We start from the raw sequence: 22646 nt of genomic DNA, 5'->3' as shown, positions 1-22646 counted from the left end.
ATCCTTGTTAGTTTGATTAGAATGTGTCTAGATGTGTTTCTCCTTGGGCTTATTTTGTATGAGACTCTTTGTGCCTCTTGACTATTTCCTTTTCCATGTTGGGGAAATATTTGACTATAATCTCTTAAAAATTTTTCTCATACCCTTTCTTTTCCTTTCCTTCTTCTGGGACCCCTATATTTTGAATGTTGTTGTCTTTAATACAGTCCCAGAGGTCTCTGAGACTATCCTCAGTTCTTTTCATTCTTTTTACTTTATTCTACTCTTCAGAAGTTATTTCCACCATTTTATCTTCCAGCTCACTGTTCTTCTGCTTCAGATATTCTATTCTGCTATTGATTACTTCTAGAGTATTTTTAATTTCAGTAATTGTGTTGTTTGTCTCTGTATGTTTATTCTTTAATTCTTTTAGGTCTTTGTTAATTGATTCTTGCATTTTCTCCATTTTGTTTTCAAGGTTTTTGATCATCTTTACTATCATTATTCTGAATTATTTTTCAGGGAGTTTGCCTATTTCCTCTTCATTTATTTGTACTTCTGTGTTTCTAGTTTGTTCCTTTGTTTGTGTAGTATTTTTCTGCCTTTTCATTATTTTTTTTAACTTATTGCTTTTGAGGTCTCCTTTTCCCAGACTTCAAGGTTGAATTCTTTCTTCCTTTTGGTTTTTGCCCTCCTAAGGTTGGTCCAGTGGTTTGTGTAAGGTTTGTATAGGGTGAGATTTGTGCTGAGTTTTTGTCGTTTGTTTGTTTTTCCTCTGATGGGCAAGGCTGAGGTGGTAATCCTGTCTGCTGATGATTTGGTTTGTATTTTTGTTTTGTTTGTTGTTTAGATGAGGCGTCCTGCACAGGGTGCTACTGGTGGTTGGGTGATGCCAGGTGTTGTATTCAAGTGGTTTTCTTTGTGTGAGTTCTCACTACTTGATACTCCCTACAGTAAGTTCTCTCATAGTCTAGGGTCTTGGAGTTAGTGCTCCCACTCCAAAGGCTGAGGGCTTGATCTCTGGTCAGGAACGAAGATTCCACAAGAGATGTGTTATGGTGTTAAGTGAGATTAAATCAAATACCCAAAAACAAGAAACCAGAGATGAATCCCAGACAAATGGCAGTTACAAAGTCAGACAAATATAATTAAAACAATGGAATATACACATATACATATACACCCATGAGCAAAGTCAAAATAATGCTACAGAAATAAAGTACAATAGAATGACCCAGCGAACAAAGGAAATGAAAAATTATATTTACCAGTTAAGGAAAAAATTAACTAAAGCACAAAGTGGAAAACAAAACTAAAGCAAGCTGCCAAATGAGGAATAAAGCAATGAAAACAAAACTAACAAATATGTTGAGAGGAAAGAAAGAAAGAAAAGATGGAATAGATATGCAAAGTTAAGTAGAGGTAGATGAAGAAGATTTATATACAATAAAGATTAACTGCAAGGGAAAAAGAACAGTAGGAAAGGCAAGCAAAGGAATAAATGTAGAAAAAATATAATAGGTTTAAAAAAATTAAAACTTAAAATTACAAAAAAGAGAAAAGAAAAGAAAAAAAAAGGAAGAAGAAAGAAAAAAGGGAAATAAAAAGGAAAACTCCACAGAACTGCAAAAGACCAACATAGAGGCAGAGGTTTATAACAACAATAAAAACTGTGACTGAATATACACATATATATATACACCCATAAGCAAAATCAAAACAGTACTTTATTTTTATTGACCCAGTGAACAAATGAAAGCAAAAAATATGCCTACCAGAACAAAACTAACTAAGCACAAACTGGAAAACAAAACAAAAGTAAGGTGCCAATTGGGGAATAAAGCAGTGAAAATAAAACTAATGAATATGTTGAAAGGAAAGGAAAGGAAAGAAAGAATAGATATGCAAAGTTAATTACAGGTAGATAAAGAAGATTTATATACATTAAAGATAACTGCAAGGGGAAAAGAACAGTAGGAAAAGAAAACAAAAGAATAAAAGTATAAAAATAATAATAGGTTTTAAAAATTAAAATTAAAAAAAGAGAAAAGAATAAAATGGAAAACTCTTAATAACTGCAAAAGTCCAAGGTAGAGGCAGAGGTTTATAACATAAAAAAAATGTGACTGAGGGGGAAAAAACAGGAAAAAACCTCAAAAGTTTAACTAAATTTCATAGTGCCAATAAAATCGGCAACTACAACACAGGGGGAACAAAAAGGGAAAAAAGAAATAAAATCCAAAAGAATCTACAGAACAAGTCAAAAGATAAGAAGAATAAATGTTTTTTTTTGAGTCACTGTTGTCAGAGTCCTTTCCCTCGCTGGGAGTCACAGCCCACCTCACCTCTCTAGGATGCCCTCCAACACTGTGCTGATCTCTGGACTTGTTGTGGGGGCAGGTCGGATTCTAACCTGGTCCTACTCCTCTGCCTCCAATGTCCACAGCTATCAGAACTAGTGCGTTTTCTTTTGTGGGAGCTCTCGATGACCTTTTATATATCCCACAGACACACAGTCTGCCTAGTTGATCCTGTGGATTTAACCTGCAGTTTGTACAGCTTGTGGGAAGGTTTTGGGTCTTCTTCCTTAGTCACACTGCCCCTGGGTTTCAATTGTGGTTTTATCTCCATCAGCATGTGGGTTGTCCACTGGGGTTTGCTCCTGAGGCTTCCCTGGAGGACTTGAGTTTGCCCCCTGTGAGGGCCAGGTGTGGCGGTCGTGTAGCTGCTTGGGTTGCAGGGGTTCTGGCAGCACCAGGTACTCAGGGGAGTTGGCGGCTAGGGCAGCAGGAAATATAGTGCTTTAGAAGGGTATGGCAACCAGTCTTGGCCAATACACTCCAGCATTCTTGTCTGGAGAAGCTCCCTCCCTGACAGAGAAGCCTGGCAGGCCACAGTCTACAGGGTCGCAAAGAGTCAAACACTACCAAAGTGACCCTGAGTGCATAGACCTAAGACTTCTTTTTGCCTGTTTCATCTCTGCCCCAGTGAGAGCTGAGCGTGAAGGTGGCGCAGCTGCTTGGCTTGCAGGGACCCTGGCAGCGCCAAGTGTGCAGGGAGATGGACTGCCTTTGCCGCTGGAGTTATGGCCCTATCAGAGTATTGTTTTTGAGCCTCTTGTAGCTGGGGATCAGAAGGCCTCTTTGGCCAGTCTTTCTCCATATCTCTGCCCATTCAGGCACTTAAAGGGATCCCTTACCTGGGGTCCTTCTCTGTTGTTTGGCACATCAGGCACATAGAGGGGACCCACTGGCTGGGGTCCTACTCTGTAGATTGGTGCATCAGGCACTTAAAGGGACACACTGGGTGGGGTCCTAGTCTGTAGTTCTGAGCATCAGGCGTTTGATCGGTCAGCCTCTCTATTGTTCAGCTGCCAATGCTGGTGTGTGGGGAGAGAGGCTATGGTGATGGCTCCACCCCCTAGGTATGACTCAGCAGTATCACCTTGCTTCCATGGCTGCCCAGCTTTCCTCCACAGGCATTTCCCACCACAATCTAATCCCTCACATCCCCTTGATCCATCTCTCTGCAGTCAAAAGCAGCCCTTGCCCTGGGATTGTGGTGCAATCCCTAAACTTCAGCTCCCAGCCTCTGCACCTTCCAGGTAATCTATGTCCCTGTCCAGGGTATGTACGGCTGTGGTAAGGACTGTCTGATTCTCATTCCATTTAGGCTGCAACAGATCAACTGTTTTACTCTCAGCCTTAAATGTTTCCCCTCTGACTCAGACAATTGCCCCATGTGGGGATCGGACCTCTGCTTCAGTTCCCCCACCAGGCGAGGGCAGGTCCAGTCCTACTAACGCTCCTGTTTTCTTCCTAGTTCCTTCATCCTACCGAGTTTTTCGTGAGTCTATACATTCTTTTCTGTTGGTCAGGTACTCCTGTCCACTCCCAGCTGGTGTTCTGCATGCACTTATATGTCTGAAGGTGTATTCCTGACGTATCCATGGGGAGAGATGTACTCCACATCCACCTACTCCTCTGCCATCTTGCTCTCCTATCGCCTTGTTTTCATGAAGGACTAGAGCCTCTTAGAGGAAGGGCAAGGTGGCATGTTCGGATTCTTATTAGTGGCTCCACCACACATTACTTTGCACCTCTGCCAGGGGTTCTAACAGCCACCCCCTGGCTCACCAAAATCACTGTGGGAAATATTGACAGGGCAAGTGAATGAAGTCCAGTTTGCTCAGCACTGTGCTGGGCATATTCCAATTCAGGAAGGGGGCCTGCTTTGATTCTGGCCCTACTGTGATAGTAGATGATGCTTCTAGAGTTAGGGGTCACCTAGTGGCTCACACTGCTCCTGTCCCACACTTGCCATTCTGCACACAAGGTCACAAGTGAAAAGTGTGAACATGGGAACTCAGTTATGGGCTAAGAGAGGACTTCAGGGCCTAACTCAGGAGGTGTGAAGCTTGCTGTACTGACCATAGGTAGAGGTGCTGCCAAGCTGATCACATGGACAGCAGGTCCGGTCACCTGTTCACAAGGAATGAGCTTGATGTATATTCATCCCAAGAGCACCTGCTGAGTCCAGCAGAGCTCCTGGCATAACAGCAAGTATAGTTCCTACAAAACTTTCTTGTGTCTCATAATGCCATTTCATGCCAGTAGAAAATTGCCACTCACAAATGGAGAGTGGTTATTGTGTCAACTTTGCTCCCCTGACATATTTGACCCAATGCCAGAATCTTGTGACCCAATTCTCCTCTGTCCTTAACCTCCATCCTTTAAGACTTGGGTCTTGTGAGACACAGATCCTGCTGACTGAACCCTCCCCATCCCCTAGTTAAGTACGTGCCTGTGGCTCAACACCATTTGTAGACTGATCAGTTCTCACTCCATAAGTCTGTTCAGAAGAACATGGGAAGACAGGGACCTTCCCATCATTGTGGGAAAAGCTCAGAGTCTAGTCTTTGGATGTTTTAATGATATAACATTAAATTTTAATTAAATTTTTCATATGTCATGAAAAGCCATTGAGACATCATAATACTGCAGACTTACCAGTTGACAAGACATTTTCTCCTTCCTCTGAAACCCTATTACAGACTTACTAAGCCCTCACTAGGAAATGAAGGCACTGTATGGTGGAAGCATTTCTGCTCCCAGTAGATTCTGTAGGTAAGAAAGAACAAGAAAATCAAACAGACAGTAGGGGGACCCCTTCTTTATTAATTCTATTATATATTATTGATATTAATTGTTTCACGCATGTTGTTGTTCCAAGCATGTTCCATGTTGTTCCTTATGCAATAAAAGAAGCAAATGCTTTTATCAGAAAAGAGTGACCTAAAGGGAGAGAAATGGTGAACAGTTTGTTTCTACAGAGATTGAGCCTAGAAACATCTGTTTTTCTTCTCTTTCCCATCTGAGATGCTGAGCTTCTTTGATGAGGTTTGGAAGGGAGTGTACAATTGCACTCCTCTGATCTTAAAGTAATTCACCCACTGAGAAAAGAAAGTTACTATTAGAGGTCTGAGAAATCAGTGTGGATAATTTCTTATTTCACTTAATTTAATTCTGTGTAGAAAGTAAATGGTCTGTGATGAAAAGCCTTTTTAATTCTCTTCTGTCTGGTAGGATTCAGAACATTCTCACTCACTCATTTGTTGAAACATCACATCCATTACTTGGCAGCTTGTCAGGAGGAGAGGAAATGCAACATTCCTCTAAAATATTGGAGATGTGGCTGGAAAGACATACAGTGAATTATGCACATGCCTACAGTGGGCTAGCAAAGGCTGCTTCCAAATTTTTCTTATCAAACCAAAAGAACATAGAAACCTTGTTATTTCTATGCTTTAGATTGTCTTCTGGAGGCATGCTACAAGATGGTTATCCTTGAAAACATATGTTGAGTGAAATAAACAGGATGCAAAGGACAAATGTATGATTCTACTGATATGAAAAGTGTAGAAAGGGAAATTCATAGAGACAGTTGAAAGTAGGTTAGAGGATACCATGGACTGGGTGGTAGGGTTGGGGGGATTATTGTTCAGTGTGAACAGATGTTTGCAAAGGGATGAAAAATTTTGGAAAGAGTGGTGGCAGTTGCACAATATTGTGACTCTATTTAATCCCATTGAATTGTAACTTGAAATGGTTGAAAGAGCAAATGTTATGCTCTGTATACATTTACCACAATAAAAATATTTTAAAATCTTTAGGACTTTTTGGTCAGGAGCCACAAGTGTCTCCCGAGGGCCAGATGGATTCATGTGGAAAAGGAATTTAAGTCTGTCTCTGCATAATATTGGCAGAACCCAGGCAGAGTGACCAGTATACAGCAAGGGCTCCATAGATATTACATGCTCAGTTGCTCAGCCACGTTTGACTCTATGAGACCCCATGGACTGTGGCCCATCAGGCTCCTCTGTCCATGGGATTTCCCAGGTAAGAATGCTGGATTGGGTTGCACTTTCTTCTCCAGGGGATATCTGCAATCTAGGGATCCAACTGATGTCTCTTGCATTGGTTGGTTGATTCTTTAGCTTGAGAAATGAATTGGCTTAATATAAAACATTCCATTACAATTGTAGAAGGCAGGAAAAAAAGCTTCTTATAATGGATAGAGAACAGCTACAAACATATTTGATTTTAACGAAGCTATATCAATAATCACTTTCTGAAGGCAGCTGCGTGGCGCTGGAGCAGCGAGTGGCAGCTGCGTGGTAAGCAGCAGCTGCGTGGTGCTGGAGTGGTGAAGCTGAGAGGAGATACCCCACATCCAAGGTCAGAGAAACCCCAGTAAGACGGTACGTGCTGGAGCGGCTGTGAGGAAATACCCTCAAAGGGCAAAGGAGAAGCCCCAGTAAGACGGTAGGAGGGGGGAATTCACGTTTAGAATCAAACCCCATTCCTGCCAGTCATTCAGGGGGCTCAAACAAACCTTGTGCACACCAGGACCCAGGGACTGAGGCAGAACTGTGTTTGAGCATTTCTTGTGGAGGTTTGGGTCAGCAGTGGACTGCCACAGGGACAGGGGCTCTAGGTCCAGCAGACTTGAGTATGGCATAAGCCCTCTTGGAGGAGGTTGCCATTAATCCACCACTGAGCTGCTAGAACTTACACAGGACTGGGAAATAGACTCGTGGAGGGCCCAAACATAACCTTGTGCACCAGGACCCAGGACAAAGGAGCAGTGACCCTACAAGAGACTGACCCAGACTTGCCTGTGAGTGTCCAGGAATCTCCAGCAGAGGCGTGGGTTGGTGGTGGCTTGCTTCAGGGTTTGGGGGCACTGAGTGTAGCAGTACATGCATGGGATCTTTTGAAGGAGGTCACCATTATCTTCCCTGGTGGCTCAGATGGTAAAGTGTCTGCCTACAATGTGGGAGACCCAGGTTCAATCCCTGGATCCAGAAGATCTCCTGGAGAAGGAAATGGCAACCCACTCCAGTATTCTTGCCTGGAAAAACCCATGGACAGAGGAGCCTGATAGGCTACAGTCCATGGGGTCACAAAGGTTCGGACATGACTGAGTCAGTGAGTCAGTCACTCACTGATTGACTTCACTTTCACTTTTTCTTTCACCATTATCTTCATTACATACACCATAGTTTGGCCCCAGGTAAATAGCAGGGATGGAACACCCATCAACAGAAAATTGGATTAAAGATTTACTGAGCATGGCCCTGCCCATCAGAACAAGACTCAATTTCCCCCTCAGTCAGTCTTTCCCATCAGGAAGCTTCCATAAGCCTCTTATCCTGCTCGAGAGCAGACAGACTGAAAACCACAATCACAGAAAACTAATCAATCTAATCACATGGACCACAGCCTTGTCTAACTCAATGAAACATGAGACATGACATGTAGGGCCACCCAAGGCGGATGGGTCATGGTGGAGAGTTCTGACCAAATGTGGTCCACTGGATAAGGGAATGGCAAACCACTTCAGTATTCGTGCCTTGAGAACCCCATGAATAGAATGAAAAGGCAAAAAGATAGGACACTGAAAGATGAACTCCCCAGGTCGGTAGGTGCACAATATGCTACTGGAGATCAGTGGAGAAATAACTCCAAAAAGAATGAAGAGACAGAGCCAAAGCAAAAACAACCCCCAGTTGTGGATGTGACTGGTGATGGAAGCAAGGTCCAATGCTGTGAAGAGCAATATTGCATAGAAACCTGGAATGTTAGGTCCATGAAACAAGGAAAATTGAAAGTGGTCAAACAGGAGATGGCAAGAGTGAACATTGACATTTTAGCAATCAGTGAATTAAAATGGACTGGAATGGGTGTATTTAAATCATATGACCATTACATCTACTATTGTGGGCAAAAATCCCTTAGAAGAAATGGAGTGGCCATCATAGTCAACAAGAGTCTGAAATGCAGTACTTGGATGCAATCTCATAAACGATAGAATGATCTCTGTTTGTTTCCAAGGCAAACCATTCAATATCACAGTAATCCAAGTCTATGCCCTGACCAGTGATGCTGAAGAAGCTGAAATTGAAGAAGCTGAATATGAAGACCTACAAGACCTTTTAGAACTAACACCCCAAAAAGATGTCCTTTTCATTATAGAGGACTGGAATGGAAAAGTAGGAAGTCAACAAACACCTGGAGTAAAAGGCAAATTTGGCCTTGGAGTACAGAATGAAGCAGTGCAAAGGCTAATAGACTTGTGCCAAGAGAATGCACTGGTCATAGCAAACACCCTCTTCCAACAACACAAGAGAAGACTCTACACATGGACATCACCAGATGGTCAATACTGAAATCAGATTGATTATATTCTTTGCAGCCAAAGATGGAGAAGCTGTATACAGTCAGCAAAAACACGACCAGGAGCTGACTGTGGCTCAGATCATGAACTCCTTATTGCCAAATTCAGACTTAAATTGAAGAAAGTAGGGAAAACCACTAGACCATTCAGGTATGACCTAAATCGAATCCCTTACGATTATACAGTGGAAGTGAGAAATAGATTTAAGGGACTAAATCTGATAGACAGAGTGCCTGATGAACTATGGAATGAGGTTCGTGACATTGTACAGGAGACAGGGATCAAGAATGGTCCCTGTCTTTTTCCCCAGGAAAAAGAAAAGCAAAATCGCAAAATGGCTGTCTGAGGAGGCCTTACAAATAGCTGTGAAAAGAAGAGAAGCCAAAAGCAAAGGAGAAAAGGAAAGATATACTCATTTGAATTCAGAGTTCCAAAGAATAGCAAGGAGATATAAGAAAGCCTTCCTCAGCGATCAGTGCAAAGAAATAGAGGAAAACAATAGAATGGGAAAGACTAGAGATCTCTTCAAGAAAATTAGAGATAACAAGGGAAAATTTCAAGCAAAGATGGGCTTAATAAAGGACAGAAATGGTATGGACCTAACGGAAGCAGAAGATATTAAGAAGAGGTGGCAAGAATACACAGAAGAACTGTACAAAAAAGATCTTCACAACGCAGATAATCATGATGGTGTGATCACTTACCTACATCCAGATCCTAGAGTGTGAAGTCAAGTGGGCCTTAGGAAGCATCACTATGAACAAAGCTAGTGGAGGTGATGGAATTACAGTTGAGCTATTTCAAATCCTAAAAGATGATGCTGTAAAAGTGCTGCACTTAATATGCCAGCAAATTTGGAAAACTCAGTAGTGGCCACAGGACTGGAAAAGGTCAGTTTTTATTCCAATCCCAAAGAAAGGCAATGCCAAAGAATGCTCAAACTACCACACAATTGCACTCACTTCACACGCTAGTAAAGTAATGCTCAAAATTCTCCAAGCCAGGCTTCAACAATATGTGAACTATGAACTTCCAGATGTTCAAACTATTTTTAGAAAAGGCAAGGAACCAGAGATCAAATTGCCAACATATGTTGGATCATCTAAAAAGCAAGAGAGTTCCAGAAAAATATCTATTGCTGCTTTATTGACTATGCCAAATCCTTTGACTGTGTGGATCACCACAAACTGTGGAAAATTCTGAAAGAGATGGGAATACAGGACCACCTGACCTTCCTCTTGAGAAATCTGTATGCAGGTCAGGAATCAACAGTCAGAACACAGCATGGAACAACAGACTGGTTCCAAATAGGAAAAGGAGTACGTCAAGGCTGTATATTGTCACCCTGCCTATTTAACTTATATGCAGAGTACATCATGAGAAACGCTGGGCTGGATGAAGTACAAGCTGGAATCAAGATTCCTGGAAGAAATATCAATAAACTCAGATATGCAGATGACACCACCCTTATGGCAGAAAGTGAAGAAGAACTAAAGAGCTTCTTGATGAAAGTGAAAGAGGAGAGTGAAAAAGTTGGCTTAAAGCTCAACATTCAGAAAACTAAGATCATGGCCTCCTGTCCCATCACTTCATGGCAAATAGATGGGGAAACAGTGGAAACAGTGGCAGACTGTATTTTTCTGGGCTCCAAAATCACTGCAGATGGTGATTGCAGCCATGAAATTAAAAGAGCCTTACTCCCTGAAAGGAAAGTTTTGATGAATCTAGACAGCATATTAAAAAGCAGAGACATACTTTGCCAACAAAGGTCCATCTAGTCAAGGCTATGGTTTTTCCAGTGGTCATGTATGGATGTGAGAGTTGGATTATAAAGAAAGCTGAATGCCAAAGAATCGATGCTTTTGAACTGTGGTGTTGGAGAAGACTCTTGAGAGTCCCTTGGATTGCAAGGAGATCCAACCAGTCCATCCTAAAGGAAATCAGTCCTGAATATTCATTGGAAGGACTGATGTTAAAGCTGAAACTCCAATACTTTGGCCACCTGATGCGAAGAGCTGACTCATTTGAAAAGACCCTGATGCTGGGAAAAGTGAAGGCAGAAGGATAAGGGGGCAACTGACGATGAGCCGGCATCACTGACTCAATGGACATGAGTTTGAGTAAACTCTGGGAGTTGGTGATGGACAGGGAGCCCTGGCGTGCTGCAGTCCATGGGGTCACAGAGTCGGACACGACTGTGCGACTGAAAGGTCTATATATTCCAAGTAAATGTCATAATGGATTTTATAAATTTACAAGTAAGTATTGTCAACAAGAACACATTTTAAAATTTTTTCTAGCTTCAGCTGAAGCATAATTACAATATTGTGTTGGTTTCTGATATACATTCACATGGATCAGCCCAAATATATGTGTGTCCCCAGTTTATTTTAATCCATTTTGTATTAACTGTTTCTGATAGGGTAAAGTGATGGGAAAGAAACATATCATTCTAACAATAAGCAAAAGAATTGGAAATAGCTATATTATTTTTAGATTGTCAGGAGCCCTGAAAAACATATCAACATAACTGTCATAACCATGAGAAGCCTAAAGAGTCATTACTACTAAATGTGAGTCAGTATCCTGGATGGGATCTTGGAATACCAATAGGACATTAGAGAATAGCTGAGAAAGTATGAATAAAGCATAGACTTTGTTTAATGATTATTTTCAATATTAATATATTAATATGATAAATGTTCCATACTAGCACAGAATGATAAAATTAATAATATGAGAACTGTCACTTCTTAATCAAGAAATAAAACACTCAGAAGTGACATGTTATTTAGAGAGGAAAACAGATTCTAGCAATAGTAGATTTTTTTTGTCTCAAACCTTGGAGGACATAAGGAAGTGGTATGTCATTTTTTCAAGTCCTGTTTGTTTTGGAGGTTGTACAATGTGATGATTGATTGACATATACATAAAGAAATGATAAACACAATCAAATTAATTAACATAACCATCACCTCATATAACTACCTTTTTTTGTGGTGACAGCACATACAAACTCTTCCTTGCAATGCCAAGTACTATTACATCCAATCACTATGCTGTACATTAGATTACCAGAAATATTCATCTTGTACCTAAGAGATTGTGTCCTGGACCAATAATTTTTGAGTTCTTTAGGAAAGAATCCATAACCCTAAATTTTACATTCTTTTTTCAAAAAAATTATTTATTTTTAGTTGAAGGATAATTGCTTTACAGTATTGCATTGGTTTCTATAAAACATTAACATGAATCAGCCATAGTGTATCTCCTGCTTTACTGTGTCCAGTTTACCTTGATTCCTGGATCTAACATTCCAGGTTTCTATGCAAAATTGTTAGTTACAACATAGGACTAATTTCACCACCAAACACATCCACAACTGAGTGTCATTTCCGCTTTGACCCAACCACTTCATGCTTTCTGTAGCTATTAGTAATTGCCCTCTATTCTTCCCCAGTAGTATAATGGACACCTTCTGACCTGGGGCCTCATCTTCTAGGGTCATATATTTTTACCTTTCCTTACTGTTCATGGGGTTCTCTCAGCAGGAATACTGGAGTGGATTACCATTTCCTCCTCCAGTGGACCACGTTTTTTTCAGAACTATTCACTATGACCCATCTGTCTAGGGGGACCCTGAATAGCATGGCTCATAACTCCATTGAGTTACACATGCCCCTTCTTCATGACAAGGCTGTGGTCCATGAAGGGGATAGTTTAGCCTCAGCAAGTTGATTTTCCAGACAAATGCAAATAATGTAAAGGAAAGGAAGGAAGGAAGAAATGAAAGAATATAATTACATTTAAATCACAATTTAAAACTGGGAAAGAATGAATGAAGAAGAGATACAATACACCAGACAAAGAAGGGTATATTTTATTGCAGAAGAATACAATTTCCTAGGATGGTATAATACTTGTGATTTTGACAGACACAAATTAGCAGTATGAGACTTGCCATGGCCTCTCTCAGGGGATGATAGATCAAGCACACACAATTAATAACAACATAGAGGAACAAAATAATTAAGAATTAAGATAGATCTAAGTGATGCATATTATACTCAGCACCTACATGAAGATAACAGACTTTATATTCTGATAAATATGAAGTTGGTTTCAAGGGACAGTGTGCCTGCTGAGAGTAACTAAAAGCTCAGGGGATACATAAAGGAAAAAAATTAAATCAGCTTGGTTCAAAGAGGATGCTGAGGAATTACTCTGTGCAATTACTGGATCTCTAAGGAGAAGACAGCACCAGCAGAGCAAACCTACAACTGAAAACAGCTTCTATCCAGAGTTGTTTACATAAACAGCTATAAAAGTGAGCTGTGCTTTAAGTTTCAGAGCTAACCAAAAGCCATCCCTCATTTAGCTGAGACCCCAACAACTTACACCATAAATATATCAGCTCCCATTTTATTTTCCATCATTTATCTGAGAGGGCTTGCCTGATGGCTGAGATAGTAAACAATCTGCCTGCAATTCAGGAGACCTGGGTGTAATCCCTGAGCTGGGATGATCCCCTGGAGAAGGGAATGGGTACCACTCCAGTATTCTTGCCTGGAGAAATCCATGGACAGAGAAGCCTGGTGGGCCACAGTCCATGGGGGGCACAAAGAGTCTTTCACTTTCACATCTATCGGGGTGCAAATAATAAAAAACATTCAACTAGGTGGAAACAGAGATGTAACACCATTTTGGGTAGTGTGATACACTCTCCTACTGTCCTGCTGCATCCCACCGGAAAGTGAACACATCCCCTTCATAGCCATCTGGATGATGTGTGGCAGTATCACAGTGCTTGTGTTCAAGTACCTGAGCAGTGATGCTGGCAACTTCAATATTCTCTTATTGGCCTAATTTATAAATTAAACTTTGGAATATGTATTTATGTATAGGAAAAAACATAGTATATATATAGAGTTCACTACTGTTTGCAGTTTCAGGCTTGCACTGGGCTTGAAAGTTGATAAGTGTATGATCAGGCCTCTCAATATGGCTGCTGTCTTGCTCTCTGTCCATCCTTTGCTTGACCAGTGCCTGGTTCACCTATACCCTACTCACATGACTGACCTTCCCACATACTTGCCCCAGGCCCCAGCTACTGATGAGTGTTCTTATCAGTGGGGCAGTGAGGGTCATGCTCCTCTGCTAGTTTCCCTGGTAACCAATGAGCCAATCTGACATCAATTGCCTATAACTGGCCATCTTCCCTTCCCCAGAGCGAAGGCCGCAGCCACATCCAGTCCACCATCCACAACAAACAGTGAGGTGTTGCTCCATGACCTTGCTTCAGACATGTAAGATCCCCCCATATCCATTAAACCACTGATGTCTCTGTCTTGGACTCAGGTCTTTCTCTGGCTTTGAAGCTGGGCAAGCACAGGCCTTGTAGGCCTGCAGGGTGCAGATGAACAGTAAGAATCAGTCTTAAAAGCTCTCATTAAAAGAAAACATATTTTGGAACTATGAATGGTGACAGATGTTAAATAGAGTTACCGTGGCAATCATTTTTAAATATATAGAAATATCAAAACATTACATTATACACCTAAACCTAGGAATGTTGTATATTAACTATATCTCAATAATAATAAATTTTTGAAAAGAAAATAAGAATAGCAGATAATGAATTATCATCCATCTTTGAGAAGTTAAAAAATAAGAGGATAAATGCAAAGAAGATCAAAAAATCATTAAAACCAAAATAATGAAAGTGAAAACATACATACAAGAGAGCATTTTAACACAACATTGTATAGCCACTAAAATGGACATGCCTCTGGTCAGACTTCAAGGGAAAAATGAATAAAGGCAAAATTTATTAACACCAGGATTCAAATAAGATGACATTTCTAGAGACCTTTATACCAAATATGAAAACGAAGCAGAAGTGGGAAATACAACTTAATAATATACAACTGTATTTTACACACAGTAAAATACCACTTGGGGGCTTCCTTGGTGGCTCAGCGGTAAAGAATCCACTTGTCAATGCAGGAGACAAGGGTTTGATTCCTGGGTCTGAAAGATCCCCTGGAGGAAGAAATGACAACCCACTCCAGTATTCTTGTCTTGAAAATCCTATGGACAGAGAGGCCTGGCAGGCTACAGTCCATGGGGGGGCGGGGGCGGGGCGGGTCACAAAAGGGTTGAACTCAACTTAGTGACTAAACAACAGCAACAAAAACAAAAATATAACTTAATAGAACTTGGAGGAGATATTAAAAAAGATGATTTGAACTAAAAATATGAAATAGATGGAATAAAATATTTCCACAGACGACCTCTAAGCCAAAATAGCTTCATAAATGAGTTCTGTCAATATTTAAATAAGAGATAATTCCAATATTACATAAACTTTTTAGAAAATAGAGATAGAGGATACATTACCCTCTTGCATTTTCTGTAGAATTCAGTTCAGTTCAGTCACTCAGTCGTGTCAGACTCTTTGCGACCCCATGAACCGCAGCACACCAGGCCTCCCTGTCCATCACCAACTCTCGGAGTTCACCCAAACCCATGTCCATCGAGTCGGTGATGCCATCCAGCCATCTCATCCTCTGTCGTCCCCTTCTCCTCCTGCCCTCAATCCTTCCCAGAATCAGGGTCTTTTCAAATGAGTCAGCACTTCACATCAGGTGGCCAAAGTATTGGAGCTTCAGCTTCAACATCAGTCCTTCCCATGAACACCCAGGACTGATCTCCTTTAGGATGGACTGGTTGGATCTAGTCTACTCCAACACCACAGTTCAAAAGCATCAATTCTTTGGCACTCAGCTTTCCTTATAGTCGAACTCTCACATCCATACATGACTACTGGAAAAACCATAGCTTTGATAGATGGACCTTTGTTGGCAAAATAATGTCTCTGCTTTTGAATATGCTGTCTAGGTTGGTCATAACTTTTCTCCCAAGGAGTAAGTGTCTTTTAATTTCATGGCTGCAATCACCATCTGCAGTGATTTTGGAGCCCCAAAAAATAAAGTCTGCCACTTTTTCCACTGTTTCTCCATCTATTTGCCATGAAGTGTTGGGATCAGATGCCGTGATCTTAGTTTTCTGAATGTTGAGCTTTAAGCCAACTTTTTCACTCTCCTCTTTCACTTTCATCAAGAGGTTCTTTAGTTCTTCTTCCCTTTCTGCCATAATTACTTTGGTACAAAAACTAGACGGGGTACTTTCAGAAGTTTAAATTACAAACCTTTTTTTTCATAAACATAGATGACAATATCCTAAGCAACAAAAAAAACAAATAAACAAATTAAAAGCCCAGCAATATATAGAAAAGAGACGATATCATGACAAAGCTGCTTTTATCCCAGGAAAGCAAGATTGATTTAACATTTGAAAATAAGTCAGGGTAGTCCATCACGTTAACAGATGACAGAGAAGGGAAATCTAAACATGATCTCCTCAATAGATGCAGAAACATATCTTCTTAAAACTCATCATTTGTTCATGCTGAAAAAACTGTTAGAAAAAGACATGTAGAAAAGACTCTCCAAAGATTTTTTTGGTATAATTTTGGAGTGAACAGGATCTTTCTAGGCATGTTACAAAGTATAATTCACAAAAGAAAAAGACTGTCTTGATAAAGTTTGGTACAACAGGACTGAAAAGAGATTACAAATTATATATCAAGTTAAAACTCAAAGGCCAAGTTTAAAAAATATTTGCTATCTATATCACAGACAGTGGATGGACTAATTTTCCAAATAAGACAATCTTTCATTCAACCATTAAAAAAGAAAAAAGGAACAAAGACCAGTCTATTGTTTATGACAACAACAGCTAATGTAACAGAGAAACTCCCAAAACTCATGGCCTTGCACTCTAGAAATGTTTCTTTCCCACGTAAAATTCAAATGGAAGCAGGCTTGGGAGCCTTGGCTTTGCTTTCTGAACTTACTCAGGGATCAACCCACAGAAGAATCTCTGCCAGCATCAGCATTTGGCTGCATTGGTCACTCTGCTTTGAATCTTCTGCCAGCACATGGGGAAGGAAGGAGAATAGGAGGATTCAAAGGAGGCTTTTAGGAGTCATCTGGTCAATGTACACCACTTAAATCCACTTTCCCTTGGCCAGGATGCAGTCCATGGGCCTGAGTTAGGTGCTGTAGGGCTGAGAAACTCCAGCAGGAAAAGGAACAGGTTTAGGGAACAGCTAGTCAGTTCTGCTTGGATTAGTTGATGGCACCCCACTCCAGTACTCTTGCCTGGAAAATCCCATGGATGGAGGAGCCTGGTGGGCTGCAGTCCATGGGGTCGTGAAGAGTTGCACACGACTGAGCGACTTCACTTTCACTTTTCACTTTTATGCATTGGAGAAGGAAATGGCAACCCACTCCAGTGTTCTTGCCTGGAGAATCCCAGGGACGGGGGAGCCTGGTGGGCTGCCGTCTCTGGGGTCGCACAGAGTCGGACATGACTGAAGCGACTTAGCAGCAGCAGCAGCAGTCAGTTCTGCTACTGGTGTGACAAATATTCATGGAATGGAAAATACATAATGCCTCTAAATGTGTTTTAAGAACCCCCAGCCTAGTTCATAATAAGGATAATGAGTATTTTAACTAATATAAGCTATCACTCATTACTTATCATGTTGCCCAATATACAAGTATTTGAAACACACTGTTTTGGTGAGGATGTGGGGAAACAGAAATACTCCTGCATTGTTAGTGCTGGTGTGAATTGATGCAACACCTGGAGAGGGCAATATCTGTCAAAATCATGTGTGCATTTACCCTTTGGTCCAGAAATCCTACTCCTACGAATTCAGCCACTTGCATAAGTGTGGCATGATAACATATGTAAGCTTATTCAATGTAGCTTTGTGATGACTTGTTGGAAAAACCAGAAGTGTCCATCAGTAGCAGAATTGTAAATAAAAGTAAGTACATTGATGTAAAAGGATATCATGCAGCTATTTAAGAAAAATAGAATGTTAATTAAGTGTACAATCTAGAACTACACTTGATGGGTCCAATCTTGATTCTCCCCACTTTTAGCCATATTACCCTTGACAAGTTGTTCACATTCTGTATGCTTTAATTTCTTCATCAATAAAAGAGGATAATCTTTAATACTTCATTGGGCATGCCGCTGCTGCTGCTAAGTCGCTTCAGTCATGTCCGACTCTGTGCGACCCCACAGACGGCCTCCTACCAGGCTCCCCCATCCCTGGGATTTTCCAGGCAGGAACACTGGAGTGGATTGCCATTTCCTTCTCCAATGCATGAAAGTGAAAAGTGAAAGTGAAGTCGCTCAGTCATGTCCACTAAGAAGCGACCTCATGGACTGCAGCCCACCAGGCTCCTCCATCCATGGGATTTTCCAGGCAAGAGTACTGGAGTGGGGTGCCATTGCCTTCTCATTGGGCATAGTGAGGGTTAAAGCAACAGGTTTAAAGCACTTAACACAAGGGCATGATAGGCATCTCTAACTTTTGCTTCATTATGATCATGCAGAAAGACCTCAAAGATATGCTGGAAATGGAAAAATGTAGGCCCAGAACACCCGCTATTTGGTATTTAACCATTTTTATATAAAGAGGAGTGGTTGAAATACACCTATATGCTTGCACATGCCTAATGTAAAGGGAAGGATATGTAAGAACCTGTTGGGAAAAGGTTGCCTTTTTGGAGGATACCTGTATGATCCAACAACTGCGGCAAGAGACATACTTTTGACTGAATGTTTGTAACTTTTGAATTTTATATCATGTGTGTATATCACCTAGTCATTGTTTTTTTTGAGAAGGAAGGAAGAAAAGAAAAAAGCAGCAACATGAGCTTTGGAGCTTTGCAATCTGAATTTGTGACCTTCTCTACCACACCAGTTCCTCTATTTAAGGAGGGGCTTGGTGCAAAATGAAAATTCATGGCTTCTCACTGAAAAACCTGTGCAAAGCTTTCCCCCACATTCTCCCAAGTTCTTCTTTTGACTTGCCATTGAGTTTTGCATTTGCTGTGTTATGCAGTTAAGGTCCTCACAGGTGTCTTGTGTCTCTCCAACCCCTGGACCTGACACTCTCCACCCTGGCCCTTCCTGTACCCACACCCACCGTGTGTGTCATTAGAAAACTTCTCTGGGGCATCAATCTCTTCATCGGCAAAATGGAGGTTTAAAAATAAAAACACGAAACCGCTTGCCTTTCTGTGAAGCTTCAGTGAGATTTTATGGGTAAAGTGCTTAGTATATTACCCAATACCATGCCACAAATCATTACATGTTGAATATAATTATTCCATTATTGGTTGGTTGGTTTAGTCGCCAAGTCATGTCCAACTCCTGCGACCCCATGGACTGTAGCCTGCCAAGCTCCTCAGTCCATGGGGTATTAATGAGACTATAATTTGTATTATGTTATAAACAATGAATAGGTATGGTATCAGAACTCTAATTGTTAAATACTTTATTAAAATATTAGAAGATATATATATATGATATAATAAGCACATGCAAGCATCACACCAGATAGAACCATTGACCACTGCAGATTTAACCAGAGTTTCCTCCTACAGTTTTGGTTGGAGTAATGTGTCCCATTCCACCCCCTAAAGCTGTCAGCTGTTCACCCATTGCAGACAATATCAGCAAGCTCAGAACAAGGCATCCAACTATCATGAATCCATTTGGGGAAAACTGGTCGTGTTGAGACACATGTGGTTCACAGAAGCTGGATCAAGTAACTGAGTTCCCATGGCAACCAAGGATCTCCATCTCCCATGGAAAATGCAAGGTGAGGTTTCTCTAAGAGGTAGGCCTGGAAGTTGCTGGGAGGGTTTGGTGCCTCTCTTCTGGGTCCTGTCCACTTTACACCAGGCCCTCAAAAACACCTCTTGGGGCACACTTGCATGCCTCATGGGGCACCAGTGCCCAGGGGTTCAGGCATCTTCTGTGTCCCCAGCCCAGGACACCATCTTCCTTGTCTCCACCTGTCCTTCCTTCTTTATGGTGTTGGGTGCTTCTCCTTTTCGCTCAGCAAGGTGCTACTGTCTCTGTACATACTCTCTCACTGGAGTTATCCTGGGGTGTGTTACATTACCCAGTGACCAGGTGGGGCGATAGCTGCAGGGGAGTGTGGGGGGTCAACACAGGAGGAATTACAGCAGGTATGTAGCCTGATGGGAATGATCAGACATGGTCTAAGTCCATGATTCTTGCTAGTTTTCTCCATGTAATGAGCAGGTTCTCCAAATGTTGGCCTTTTCAGCAACACAGTGTTGGGAATGGAAGTCTCCTATGGGCCCTGAGTGTTCCTTTGTGGTTTTGCTGGGTGTGCCAAGAGTATAAAACCATAACTGTTCTTAACCAGGGAGATTTCTCTGGGTTTTATTTGTCCTGAGGATATGAGGGATGAGATAACACCTCCCTCAGGGAGCAGGAGTACTTCTACTCACTACAAAAGCAGGAAATCTCCCAAGCTCAGGGGTCCATTTGTGTATCACAACCCTCTGCACGTGTAAGCATCCACATCTACCTTCCTTGCCCCCAGGGGCTTTGGGCATATGCAGCACTGGTGCAAACCTCACTGCCTTTGCTGCCAGTGGAAAGCTCTTTGTCTCACCCAGGAGTCTTCTGTCAGGATCTGTCAATCTGTAGCAAATTAGCTCATGAATTTGCAAGTAGCATAAAATCTCAGACTCTCCACAGTCCTGAACACACAGATTGAAATACACCACTCTTCCATTTCTCTTTGCTTTAAGATAAAGGCCAACTTTGCCAACATGGTCTTCTAGGCCCTGCCTGGCCTGGCCCTGTCTACCTCTCCAGGTTCTTGTGCCACTTTCCCCCACAACTCTCTGCTCTTTAGTCATGTGAAGGAAAAAAGCAGGTGCTGATGTGTGCCACTCATCTGATGGTTAGACAGAGGCCTCAGTGCTGCTGATAACAGGTCCTGCTACTGATGGTTAAACCCTGTTATTCTCCCGTTGGACATAAACAACCAAATCACCCAACCCAATCTCAAATCCCATAATATCTTTTCTAACATGTTCTTCCTGACACACATTCATGGTTCCACAAGTCTTTCACTTCTTTAGTGCAATTAGTGATAAATGCCACTTCTTTAACCCCCTACGTATTCCTGGTGTCTTTGGTTAGATGGCATTGACTACTTCAATGTCAGTAGTTCTTTCAGGCTATCAAACATGCCAATTTCTTTCCTGCCATGGAGGTTTTGCACATACTGTTCTATCTGCCTAGGACACTATTTTCCTAACTCTTTATCCTTGGTAATGCCTGTGCTATTTCAGTATATTTTAGAACTAGGTGTCAATCATTTGCCATGTGTCAAGCAATGTGTCAGTTACAAGGAATATAATGGTTAGCAAAGCCAGATATCCTTTATCTCCTTTTGCTTACAACTAAGCAGATAAGATAAAATTTATTTCAATATCATAGTAATTAATGTATAATTCAAATGACTTAATTGCTCTGATGATAAGCACACTTCTTGTGGGTTCAGATAATAGGAACTTAATCTAGACTTGTGGGTGAGGATGACTGAGTTGCAGTAAAGCTGAAATTTGAAAGATAAAGAGTATGTTAATTAATGGCTTAACAGCCCCGACTACAGGTATAGCATGTAGAAAACCTTATGGTCACAGTAATTGTGACAGGTTTAAGGAGCTGGAGAGGGTTTATATAATTGGAGTATGGAGAACAAGTAGGAGAGTGTTGTGAGATCAGGATGCAAAAGCAGTGTAATGGCTGAGTAGAGTGGTTTGTATAATAGGACTCCTTGCATTTGGCCCTCAGCTCTCTCATTAAGTGTGTAACAGGCGGTAAGTTACTGAACCCCTCTGTGCCTTACCTGTATTCAACACATGATTAAAAACTGCCTTATAGGATTTTTATAAGAATTCAGTGAACTAATGCCTGTAAGGCACGTAGGACCATGAAAACTAATTATAGATGACAGTCAGTGAATGTTAAGTGTTATTATTTTGACTATGGTGATTAAGCAAGAATGACAGGGCTAGGACTATGGTGAGATAATAGCAGTGCAAAGTTAAAAGAGGCACCCTGAAAGTTATGTCCAACCTAGATAGCATATTCAAAAGCAGAGACATTACTTTGCCAACAAAGGTCCGTCTAGTCAAGGCTTTGGTTTTTCCTGTGGTCATGTATGGATGTGAGAGTTGGACTGTGAAGAAGGCTGAACATGTAAAATATCATGTATGAAACGAGTTGCCAGTCCAGGTTCGATGCACGATACTGGATGCTTGGGGCTAGTGCACTGGGACGACCCAGAGGGATGGTATGGGGAGGGAGGAGGGAGGAGGGTTCAGGGTGGGGAACACATGTATACCTGTGGTGGATTCATTTTGATATTTGGCAAAACTAATACAATTATGTAAAGTTTAAAAATAAAATAAAATTAAAAAAAAAAAAGAAGGCTGAGAGCTGAAGAATTGATGCTTTTGAACTGTGGTATTGGAGAAGACTCTTGAGAGTCCCTTGGACTGCAAGGAGATCCAACCAGTCCATTCTGAAGGAGATCAGCCCTGGGATTTCTTTGGAGGAATGATGCTAAAGCTGAAACTCCAGTACTTTGGCCACCTGATGCGAAGAGTTGACTCATTGGAAAAGACTCTGATGCTGGGAGGGATTGGGGGCAGGAGGAGAAGGGGACAACAGAGGATGAGATGGCTGGATGGCATCACTGACTCGATGGATGTGAGTTTGAGTGAACTCCGGGAATTGGTGATGGACAGGAAGGCCTGGCGTGCTGCGATTCATGGGGTTGCAAAGAGTCGGACATGACTGAGCGACTGAACTGAACTGAACTGAACCTATACTTGGAGTATTCTGAGTTTGAGCATTCCTTTATATTTTGTGTTCTAGGTGCCCATTTTATCCCACTTATTTCTGACCTTTAGAGATAGATCAGACCATTTTCATTCAGACCATGT

General features: G+C 41.4%; 1 long non-coding RNA gene across 1 annotated transcript in view; it reads right to left on the bottom strand.

The window, feature by feature from the left end:
- Positions 1 to 19529: 19529 nt before the first annotated feature.
- The window catches only part of LOC129639127 (uncharacterized), a 155481-nt gene continuing 152364 nt past the window's right edge, over positions 19530 to 22646 (bottom strand). The window contains exon 5 of the long non-coding RNA XR_008708205.1: positions 19530 to 19850. This is a non-coding gene — a long non-coding RNA (uncharacterized LOC129639127). The remainder of the gene's footprint in view (positions 19851 to 22646) is intronic.

Source organism: Bubalus kerabau, chromosome X (genome assembly GCF_029407905.1).
Source record: "Bubalus kerabau isolate K-KA32 ecotype Philippines breed swamp buffalo chromosome X, PCC_UOA_SB_1v2, whole genome shotgun sequence".
NCBI lineage: Eukaryota > Metazoa > Chordata > Mammalia > Artiodactyla > Bovidae > Bubalus > Bubalus kerabau.
Note: the sequence above shows the minus strand (reverse complement) of the source record. Positions and strands in the feature narration are given on the sequence as shown.